This window comes from Rhinoderma darwinii, chromosome 11 (genome assembly GCF_050947455.1).
Source record: "Rhinoderma darwinii isolate aRhiDar2 chromosome 11, aRhiDar2.hap1, whole genome shotgun sequence".
In the NCBI taxonomy this organism is placed as follows: Eukaryota; Metazoa; Chordata; class Amphibia; order Anura; family Rhinodermatidae; genus Rhinoderma; species Rhinoderma darwinii.
Window position 1 is genome coordinate 15,253,966 of NC_134697.1, and position 12,686 is coordinate 15,266,651.

The following is a 12,686-nucleotide window of genomic DNA, read 5'->3' on the forward strand; positions in this document are numbered from 1 at the left end:
CAATTATCCCAGTCCCGTATGCATTGCCCTCCATGACTCGTAGATATGCAATATCTAAGCCGTGCTCTGCTGTAATGTGAATTGACTCAATATCCTTCATAACAACTTCAAAAACAAACATTGCTCAACAGGAGCTAACCTTTGTAGCCTATACTCTAGGGGGTAGTTTCTACGGCTAGTGTGCTTCTGCCGTAAATACACTGTCTGTATAAGTGTAGCACACCCCCGAGCCAGCATCCCCAGGCCCTTTGAAAGACATTTTAATACCTGACGTATAATATCGGTCCCCCATACCTTCAAATTAGAACATATAAGGATGTTACTATGGGCCTTAAACTGCCCACCTTATAACATGGGCCTCATGCCCCCCATAACAAGTTGCAGACAATACGGTACATCATCACATCATTATCTTAGAAGGATACTTTTAGCTGGAACGTCCGTGCTATAAGCAATATGGGGTATCCATGAGTTCCATATGTCAGATATAACTTCCATCCTGCACAGCCACAGCTCTCATCTTCGGGGAGATTGCCTATGCTTTCTTGTAATCCATTCTTCCGCCTCAGTTGGATTCGTAAAGAATATGGCTCTGTCTCCATCCACAACCCGCAATCTAGCCGGATATGCCATCGAATAAGGAATCTGCAGGTCCCGTAGTCGGCGCTTGATAGGGACATAAGACGCCCTCTGTCTCTGCAAATCAGGAGAAAAATCCGGATATATGGACACAGAAGCATTTCCAAATCGAATCCCTCCGGCCTTCCGAGCTTCCAGCAGAACCGTATCCCGATCTTTGCAGTTCAGCATCCGAGCAAGCAGAGGTCTTGGGGGAGCACCCGGAGGTGGTAATCGTGCTGGAACCCTGTGCGCCCTTTCTACCGCATACGCCAACGAGAATGGCGCATCTGGGAAGGTCTCCTTCAGCCATTTCTCCACAAACTCTCCCGATCTCTGCCCCTCTGCCCTCTCCGGCAGCCCCACAATGCGGAGATTATTACGGCGCGATCTATTTTCCAGATCGTCGGCTTTCTGGCGCCACAAATCCACTTTACGGTGCAGGTCTTGTATAGCCGCAGGCATATTAGCAGTGGGATCTCCCAAGGCCGAAATCCTGCCCTCCGTCTCCGTCACTCTTTCCCGCACATTCTGCAGGTCTTGCCTCAATAGGCCCACGTCCACTCTCACCTCATCTATCTTGGCCGTGAGTGTCGTACGTGTCTCAAGGATGGCTGTCAGCAGCTTATCCGATGCCTCCTGCAACGTGAGTCCCGCATCCTGTTCCGGGGGAGCTGATGTGGATGTCCCTGCCATTGCCGCGGCCTGCCCAGCAGAGCACCCGCCAGCGCCATCTTGGATCACCACGCGGGCATAGGATTTCAGTTTTTCCGCCGCATCCATCGCTTTAGGCGGGCTCATCTTTTTTTTGGGAGATGTCCTTCCCTTCCAACGTAGCTGGTAAGGAATTTTGGCAACTTTCACGGATTACAGTACCGTCAGGAGGATATAATGCAGGATGCCGGCCCGGAGCTATCGCCACACACGTCCTCTCACATCAGTAGCTGGCCACGCCCCCCGAAGTGGTTGTCTTTAATCCAAGATCGTGCTGTATAGTGTTCTGCTATTAAAGAGATCGGCTGACACCGTGTTATCCCGACCCTGATAGGGAGCCGAAATGGTCACACAAAAATTAAAAAAGCGCTAAACAAAGTGATCAAAGTGAAGAGGAAATGAACATTCGCTGCTGGGTTCTCAAATTTTTTTACAGCTAATTGCTGGAGATCCCAGCAGTGGGACACCTGGTGATCAGTTTTTCATCAGGTTACGCTTCTAACTAAAAGGGATTGTCCAGAGCAGACAATACTTTTTAATCTCAGTAATACACTTTTGACATACTGCACATTAATATGAAACTGCGGCTTCACTTGCGCTTTAACGTTTAGGAATTAAAAAGTGTAATGGGATCCACAGCCAGAACAAATGTCCCACCTGGCATCTGGCCACAGACAAACTAACACTCAGACTGGGCAGTGACCATGAGTCTGTAAGTGATACCATCAGATGTGCCTTAAGAATTCTTAAATTGCATTTGGATTTAAAGGCAAGGACGATACGAAACAATATCCTGAAAGCTATAAAGATCTTGTTGGTATGGTGGATCCCCGTCACAGCAATGTCTACTGAAAGATGCTTGTCAATTAACCATTTTTATATCATCAATATTTCTAGAACACATTTTAGCTTCCTTAGATTTTTTTCTCTTGTTAAATAACTTAAAGAGGCTCTGTCACCAGATTTTGCAACCCCTATCTGCTATTGCAGCAGATCGGCGCTGCAATGTAGATTACAGTAACGTTTTTATTTTTAAAAAACGAGCATTTTTGGCCAAGTTATGACAATTTTTGTATTTATGCAAATGAGGCTTGCAAAAGTCCAACTGGGAGTGTTTATAGTAAAAGTACAACTGGGCGTGTATTATGTGCGTACATCGGGGCGTGTTTACTACTTTTACTAGCTGGGCGTTCTGACAAGAAGTATCATCCACTTCTCTCCACAACGCCCAGCTTCTGGCAGTGCAGACACAGCGTGTTCTCGAGAGATCACGCTGTGTCGTCACTCACTTCCTGCCCCAGGTCCTGCATCGTGTCGGACGAGCGAGGACACATCGGCACCAGAGGCTACAGTTGATTCTGCAGCAGCATCGGCGTTAGCAGATAAGTCGATGTAGCTACTTACCTGCAAACGCTGATGCTGCTGCAGAATGAACTGTAGCCTCTGGTGCCGATGTGGCCGACACGATGCAGGACCTGGGGCAGGAAGTGAGTGACGTCACAGCGTGATCTCTCGAGAACACGCTGTGTGTCTACTCTGCCAGAAGCTGGGCGTTGTGGAGAGAAGTGGATGATACTTCTCGTCAGAACGCCCAGCTAGTAAAAGAAGTAAACACGCCCCGATGTACGCACATAATGCACGCCCACTTGGACTTTTACTGTAAACACGCCCAGTTGGACTTTTGCAAGCCTCATTTGCATAAATACAAAAATGGTCATAACTTGGCCAAAAATGCTCGTTTTTTAAAAATAAAAACGTTACTCTTATCTACATTGCAGCGCCGATCTGCTGCAATAGCAGATAGGGGTTGCAAAATCTGGTGACAGAGCCTCTTTAAACGCCTTATACAAGCAGTCAGTGATTTATGCCATATACGTCAGTTCCACACTTCTGAAAACAGCTGCATGTAGTCCACTGATTGATTCTCAGGGCAAAAGTAGACGGAGGTGCAAATCCTCAGGCTGGATTTTTAGGTCACTCCTGAAGCTAAACAGGGTTATTCTCTTCATATCTATATATTAAGGAAATGCTATTCAAATCTGTAAAACTGAACCAGAAGATCAATAAACTCTACAGGTCCACAAGCTTCTGCATATACAGATGTAGCCAAGTTTATCTCGACTGATAACTTTCTGCAGCGTGATATCACACAAACGCCATTGAAGTTTCTTGCCACTGTATATTTAAAGGGTTATTCCTATCTACAAAAATCGAGCCATTAAGCTCACCCTTCTAAAAAGATATTAATTTTTGTAATTACGTTGCTTTATCCCAGCGATGTCGTTTTCTGGATATTCTTTCTTCAAGTCGCGGTCAGTCCCTCTTTGTTTGTAGCTGTCTAGGGATCCGGCCACCACTATTTACCTTTAGCGGTGGCCGCGCATGCGCAATGATATCCTCTACGAAGGACGGAGAGGATGTCATTTCTATCATGAACGTGCATATCGGCGCATGCGCATTAGATGCCGGGCCGGCCACCAGTCGTGAGGAGAAAACAGCAGTCCACTCAAGGTACTGCATGTAACGTGCGTGTGTGTCTGTGTGTAGGTGTGTATGTGTACAGTATATGTGAGAAGGGTGCCATGGTGTTGCAATTCACGGTGTGTAAGGTTATGTGCACACGCTAGCTGGCTTTTACGTCTGAAATTACAGACTGATTTCAGGAGAAAACAGCTGCGTCGTTTCAGACGTAAAAGCTCCTCCTCGCATTACGCGAGGCGTCTTTGATGGCCGAACATTTGAGCTTTTCTTCATTGAATTCAATGAAGAGCGGCTCAAATTACGTTTCAAAGAAGTGTCCTGCATATAATGTATATAAGTGTCCCGCATATAATGTATATAAGTGTCCTGCATATAATGTATATAAGTGTCCTGCATATAATGTATATAAGTGTCCTGCATATAATGTATATAAGTGTCCCGCATATAATGTATATAAGTGTCCCGCATATAATGTATATAAGTGTCCCGCATATAATGTATATAAGTGTCCCGCATATAATGTATATAAGTGTCCCGCATATAATGTATATAAGTGTCCTGCATATAATGTATATAAGTGTCCCGCATATAATGTATATAAGTGTCCCGCAGATAATGTATATAAGTGTCCCTGCATATAATGTATATAAGTGTCCCGCATATAATGTATATAAGTGTCCCGCATATAATGTATATAAGTGTCCTGCATATAATGTATATAAGTGTCCCGCATATAATGTATATAAGTGTCCCGCATATAATGTATAGAAGTGTCCCGCATATAATGTATAGAAGTGCCCCGCATATAATGTATATAAGTGTCCTGCATATAATGTATATAAGTGTCCCGCATATAATGTATATAAGTGTCCCGCATATAATGTATAGAAGCGTCCCGCATATAATGTATAGAAGTGTCCCGCATATAATGTATATAAGTGTCCCGCATATAATGTATATAAGTGTCCCGCATATAATGTATAGAAGTGTCCCGCATATAATGTATATAAGTGTCCCGCATATAATGTATATAAGTGTCCTGCATATAATGTATATAAGTGTTCCGCATATAATGTATATAAGTGTCCTGCATATAATGTATATAAGTGTCCTGCATATAATGTATATAAGTGTCCTGCATATAATGTATATAAGTGTCCTGCATATAATGTATATAAGTGTCCCGCATATAATGTATATAAGTGTCCCGCATATAATGTATATAAGTGTCCCGCAAATAATGTATATAAGTGTCCCGCAAATAATGTATATAAGTGTCCTGCATATAATGTATATAAGTGTCCCGCATATAATGTATACAAGTGTCCCGCATATAATGTATATAAGTGTCCTGCATATAATGTATATAAGTGTCCTGCATATAATGTATATAAGTGTCCCGCATATAATGTATATAAGTGTCCCGCATATAATGTATATAAGTGTCCTGCATATAATGTATATAAGTGTCCCGAATATAATGTATATAAGTGTCCCGCATATAATGTATATAAGTGTCCCGCATATAATGTATATAAGTGCCCCGCATATAATGTATATAAGTGTCCCGCATATAATGTATATAAGTGTCCCTGCATATAATGCATATAAGTGTCCTGCATATAATGCATATAAGTGTCCCACATATAATGTATATAAGTGTCCCGCATATAATGTATATAAGTGTCCCGCATATAATGTATAGAAGTGTCCCGCATATAATGTATATAAGTGTCCCGCATATAATGTATAGAAGTGTCCTGCATATAATGTACAGAAGTGTCCTGCATATAATGTATATAAGTGTCCCGCATATAATGTATATAAGTGTCCCGCATATAATGTATATAAGTGTCCTGCATATAATGTATACAAGTGTCCCGCATATAATGTATATAAGTGTCCTGCATATAATGTATATAAGTGTCCTGCATATAATGTATATAAGTGTCCCGCATATAATGTATATAAGTGTCCTGCATATAATGTATATAAGTGTCCTGCATATAATGTATATAAGTGTCCCGCATATAATGTATATAAGTGTCCCGCATATAATGTATAGAAGTGTCCCGCATATAATGTATATAAGTGTCACGCATATAATGTATATAAGTGTCCTGCATATAATGTATATAAGTGTCCCGCATATAATGTATATAAGTGTCCCGCATGTAATGTATATAAGTGTCCTGCATATAATGTATATAAGTGTCCTGCATATAATGTATATAAGTGTCCCGCATATAATGTATATAAGTGTCCCACATATAATGTATATAAGTGTCCCGCATATAATGTATATAAGTGTCCCGCATATAATGTATATAAGTGTCCCGCATGTAATGTATATAAGTGTCCTGCATATAATGTATATAAGTGTCCTGCATATAATGTATATAAGTGTCCCGCATATAATGTATATAAGTGTCCTGCATATAATGTATATAAGTGTCCTGCAAATAATGTATATAAGTGTCCCGCATATAATGTATATAAGTGTCCCGCATATAATGTATATAAGTGTGCCGCATATAATGTATATAAGTGTCCTGCATATAATGTATATAAGTGTCCTGCATATAATGTATATAAGTGTCACGCATATAATGTATATAAGTGTCCTGCATATAATGTATATAAGTGTCCCGCATATAATGTATATAAGTGTCCCGCATGTAATGTATATAAGTGTCCTGCATATAATGTATATAAGTGTCCTGCATATAATGTATATAAGTGTCCCGCATATAATGTATATAAGTGTCCTGCATATAATGTATATAAGTGTCCTGCATATAATGTATATAAGTGTCCCGCATATAATGTATATAAGTGTCCCGCATATAATGTATAGAAGTGTCCCGCATATAATGTATATAAGTGTCCCGCATATAATGTATATAAGTGTCCCGCATATAATGTATATAAGTGTCCCGCATATAATGTATATAAGTGTCCCGAATATAATGTATATAAGTGTCCCGCATATAATGTATATAAGTGTCCCGCATATAATGTATATAAGTGCCCCGCATATAATGTATATAAGTGTCCCGCATATAATGTATATAAGTGTCCCTGCATATAATGCATATAAGTGTCCTGCATATAATGCATATAAGTGTCCCACATATAATGTATATAAGTGTCCCGCATATAATGTATATAAGTGTCCCGCATATAATGTATATAAGTGTCCCGCATATAATGTATATAAGTGTCCCGCATATAATGTATAGAAGTGTCCCGCATATAATGTATATAAGTGTCCCGCATATAATGTATATAAGTGTCCTGCATATAATGTATATAAGTGTCCCGCATATAATGTATATAAGTGTCCCGCATATAATGTATATAAGTGTCCTGCATATAATGTATATAAGTGTCCCGCATATAATGTATATAAGTGTCCCGCATATAATGTATAGAAGTGTCCCGCATATAATGTATATAAGTGTCCCGCATATAATGTATATAAGTGTCCCGCATATAATGTATATAAGTGCCCCGCATATAATGTATATAAGTGTCCCGCATATAATGTATATAAGTGTCCCTGCATATAATGCATATAAGTGTCCCGCATATAATGCATATAAGTGTCCCGCATATAATGTATACAAGTGTCCCGCATATAATGTATACAAGTGTCCCGCATATAATGTATACAAGTGTCCCGCATATAATGTATACAAGTGTCCCGCATATAATGTATACAAGTGTCCCGCATATAATGTATACAAGTGTCCCGCATATAATGTATATAAGTGTCCCGCATATAATGTATATAAGTGTCCCGCATATAATGTATATAAGTGTCCCGCATATAATGTATATAAGTGTCCCGCATATAATGTATATAAGTGTCCCGCATATAATGTATATAAGTGTCCCGCATATAATGTATATAAGTGTCCCGCATATAATGTATATAAGTGTCCCGCATATAATGTATATAAGTGTCCCGCATATAATGTATATAAGTGTCCCGCATATAATGTATATAAGTGTCCCGCATATAATGTATATAAGTGTCCTGCATATAATGTATATAAGTGTCCCGCATATAATGTATATAAGTGTCCTGCACTTCTTTTGACGAGGCAGTCATTTTACGCGTCGTCGTTTGACAGCTGTCAAACGACGACGCGTAAATGACAGGTCGTCGGCACAGTACGTCGGCAAACCCATTCAAATGAATGGGCAGATGTTTACCGACGTATTTGAGCCGTATTTTCAGGCGTAAATCGAGGCATAATACGCCTCGTTTACGCCTGAAAATAGGTCGTGTGAACCCAGCCTTAGGGTATGTTCACACGGCCTATTTACGGACGTAATTCGGGCGTTTTTGCCCCGAATTACGTCTGAAAATAGCGCCTCAATAGCGTTGACAAACATCTGCCCATTGAAAGCAATGGGCAGACGTTTGTCTGTTCACACGAGGCGTAATTTACGCGCCGCTGTCAAAAGACGGCGCGTAAATAGACGCCCGCGTCAAAGAAGTGACCTGTCACTTCTTTGGCCGTAATTGGAGCCGTTATTCATTGACTCCAATGAATAGCAGCGCTAATTACGCCCGTAATGGACGCGGCGTTCAAGCGCCTGCACATGCCGTTACGGCTGAAATTACGGGGATGTTTTCAGGCTGAAACATCCCCGTAATTTCAGTCGTTACGGACGCCCTCGTGTGAACATACCCTTAGTCTCAACCAGGCTTACCATGCCTGGTTGAGATGAACATTCTCCCGATGCTGCTAGATCTACATTATCTAGCAACGTCGGGAGCGCGCACACTGCAGAGCGGCTTGATTGACATCGAGCCGATCACGCCCCTTTTTTATAAAAGATAACCAGCACTAGCGGAGTTATCAAGTTAAAAAAAAAGGTAGGTAAAGATTTTTTTGACATTTTTTTAACAGCAAATGATTTTTAATTTAATTTCAGCTTAGAATGCTTAAAAAAAAATGTTTGGACTCCACTTGGAAATAAAAGTAAAGATAAAGATGGCTACATCTGTACAACAGTCATCTCTGCTTCATAGGCTGGGTTCACACGTGGCGGAATTTCACTTAAATTCCGCTGCGGACACTCCGCAGCGTTAATCCGCAGCGGAGCCGTTTCTGCATTGACTTCCACTTCTATTTAGAAGTGTTCGTTTAGACGATGCGTAACATTCCGCTGTGGAGCATAGGCTGCGGAGCGGAATTTGGTGTCCGCAGCATGCTCTGTCTGTTGCGGAGCAGTGGCGGACTCATGGCGGAATTTCTCCATTGACTTCAATGGAGATTCTAAGTTCCGCAATGAAGTCCGCAGCTGTCATGCACATGTTATGTGTGCTGCGGATGCGTCTTGCTTTTTTGCCATGACATTTCTTCATTCTGGCTGGACCTATGTATTTCTAGGTCTACAGCCAGACTGAGGAAGTCAATGGGGCTCCCGTAATGACGGGAGCGTTGCTAGGAGACGTCTGTAAATAGTCACTGTCCAGGGTGCTGAAAGAGTTAAGCGATCGGCAGTAACTGTTTCTGCACCCTGGACAGTGACTACCGATCACAATATACAGCAACCTGTAAAAAAATATAAGTTCATACTTACCGAGAACTCCCTGCTTCTTCCTCCAGTCCGGCCTCCTAGGATGATGTTCCAGTCTAAGTGACGGCTGCAGCCAATCACAGGCCAAGCACAGGCTGCAGCGGTCACATGGACTGGCGCGTCATCCAGGGAGGTCGGGCTGGATGCCGAAAGAGGGACGTGTCACCAAGACAACGGCCGGTAAGTATGAAATTCGTTTACTTTCACTAGGGAAAGTGCTGTCCCTTCTCTCTATCCTGCACTGATAGGGAGAAGGGAAGCACTTTTCCCGCAGTCCGCAGCAGCTAGTCCGCATCAATTTACTGCACATTTTGTGCAGATCCGCAGCAGAATCTGCAACGCAGATTCTGTGCGGCATTGATGCGGACAGTTGCGGAGGAAATCCGCCACGTGTGGTCATGCCCATACTCGCACACGCATTGGAGAATCACGCTTATTTCAGCTTAGTCCACATTTCTAAAGAGGAGCAAGCAACCAGATTGTGACCTCTATAATGTGCATGCAACAAGTGTATATGCATAAAAAGAGAGAAAAAGAACAAGGAGAGTAATCTATAAGAAAAGAAATGGGCTTTGTTTGACTGAGCCCTCGTGCTCAAGACCATATTATGTATCTGTGTTGTACGGATCCATAACAGAAATCTATAGGCCCATAATATACCTCTGTGTGTCTTTGATATCATACGGAGACACATGGAGGGTCTTTTTTACGGACAGATTCGCATGGAAAAGGAATCCTGTTATGTTCTATTGAATGACGTATGACGGAGATATTCTGCCCTAGAAGCATATTACTATATGGTGGGGTGTGTAGGCACCATATGGTAGCGCTGTCAGCATTCTAGAGGGATTATAGCTGCTGACAGATTCCCTTTAAAGGGGTCGCCCAGTCCTAAGAAAATTGATGGCCTATCCTCAGGTAGGCCATCAATATCTGATCGCTCTGAATTCCGGCACCCCGCCCATCAGCTGTTTTGAAGGCGCTGTGGCGCTTGTATGATCGTTGCTTCCCCTTCAACTCCTTTACTGCAAAAACTGTAAATTGCTGACACACTTGTAGCGACGGTGCACAATATTACAGGACCATGACCCCTTCAAAACAGCAGTTCGGCGGGTGTCACGGGAGTCGGCACCCTGACCGATCAGCTATTGACAGCCTATCCTTAAGGCTGGGCCATCAATTTTTTAGGTAACATATAGATCATCCAGAGAGGCTGTAATAATTTTTTTTTGTTTCACGTGAATTAGCCAATATTTTAGCTGCCGCGAGCTCCTACCAGGGAATTATTCCTGGATCTGGTATTGCAGCAGTACATTACATTTATGATGTGCTTTATGCAGCTCCCTAAATATTATTTTATTAGCTTGCGGGTTCTGGCTGAAGAGAGGAGTTTCTTTGAAAGAAAGATCAACGCTGCGTTTATGTAATCCGATGTCATCTACATGAGGGGAGCAATGGCGGACTGAACGGATTTCTATCTGTGACGTGGTAAAGTGTAAACTAACGGTTGCTGCAATTGTTTGTCAAAGTTGGATTATTTTACTATCTTATAGATACTTAACGAGGAGAATTTATTAAGACCTCTATGCCGGTTTTCTGGCGTAGATAAGTAAAAAAAAAATTGCCAACTTTTCTATTTTTACGCCCCCTGCGCCATTTTTTTACAAAAGTGGACAGCGCTTTGCAGGACTGGGATGGGGCCACCATGACCTAATATAATTTACTATCATTTCACCAGAAAACTGGCGTAAATTAAAGCGCAAACCTACTGAAAAAAAAAGTGATCAAAAAGTTTTATGTAGCACAAAATTTTACCAATAGAAACTACAGCTCACTCCGCAAAAAAATAAGCTCGCACACCGCTGAAATCGATGAAAAAAAAAAAATAAGATAAAAAGTTATGGCTCAGACTATAGCGACAAATATTTTATTTTAAGAGTTGTAGGACTGAAAAATCGGAAGCAGAACGCCTCCAAACATCTGCCCATTGATTTCAATAGGAAATACGGGGTTCTGTTCAGACGAGGCATTTTTTACGCAGCCGTTTTTCAAAACGGCCGCGTAAAAAACGCCCGCGAAAAAGTAAATGTCACTTCTTGAGCCGTTTTTGGAGCAGATTTTTTTGACTATTGAAAAACAGCTCCAAAAACGGCCATAAAAAAACGCAGTGAAAAACGTGAGTGGCTTAAAAAAAAAAGTCTGAAAATCAGGAGCTGTTTTCCCTTGAAAACAGGCCTGTATTTTCAGATGTTTTTGATTTTGTGTGTGCACTAAAAGTAGTGAAACATGAAAAAACAATATAAACTTGTTATCACCGTAATCCTATTGACATTTTTACCTCATGAACGCCGTAAAAACCAAACCCAAAAAACTATGGAGGAATCACAGGTTTTTTTTCCCATTCCAACCCACAAAGAAATGTTTTCCAGTTTCCCAATAGATTATATAGTACAATAAATGGTGCCATCAAAAACGACATCTCGTCACACAAAAAAACAACAACAAGCCCACGGCTGTATCGACAGAAAAATAAAAAAAAGTTATGGCATTTGAAAGATGGAAAGCAAAACCCGCAAAATGGCGGCAGTGGGAAGGGTTTAATGAAGGGCAGATAGAAAATAGACAGATATTAGATAAATTGATGATAAACTGGTTGCCAAAGTGCCTAAAAATTAGATTTTTTTTATTAGATAGCTATGGTGTCAGATACACAGATTTGAGGTGATTTTTGTTTTACTTGATCCTGAACATTACACAGCAGCACTGAGGAGACGAAGGTCATACTTCCGATTCATAGACTTACCACACGATATGAGGTAACATACACTAGTCTCCATTTTGGTAGCGTTCATGGTAACAAAGAGAACCTCTGGGGCGCATCATTCAATATTCCCTGCAGCGATTGGCTCCTGCCTGTCATGTGATATCAAATCCTGCAATGCCATCTGGGAAATGTAGTCTAGTCCTTGACCTGGTGTAATAGCATCGACTGTGCTAGAGACCTTCAGAGAACTACAATCCTCCTCCTGACCCGAGCCCGCCATTTTCTTTAGTGCCTGAGGTGATAAAACAACCTATTTCATGTATTCTTTATTCCAATGTAAAGTATTCAATGTAAAATCTAAAAGGGGGAAAGATTTATGGCATTATATTTTTTTAGTAATGTTTGAACCCAAGTATTCTCCATAGAAACATCAACACGTCAATACTCCACAGATTTACAATACTTGACACAGGGCGCACTCGCTTATCAAAGGTGCGTCAACCTTGTCACA

General features: G+C 41.3%; 1 protein-coding gene across 1 annotated transcript in view; it reads right to left on the reverse strand.

Annotated features, from left to right (window-relative positions):
* The window catches only part of SLIT1 (slit guidance ligand 1), a 335,181-nt gene extending 322,876 nt beyond the window's left edge, over nt 1–12,305 (reverse strand). The window contains exon 1 of the mRNA XM_075843037.1: nt 12,215–12,305. The gene's annotated coding sequence lies outside the window, so the exon portion shown is untranslated. The remainder of the gene's footprint in view (nt 1–12,214) is intronic.
* Nucleotides 12,306–12,686: the final 381 nt, after the last annotated feature.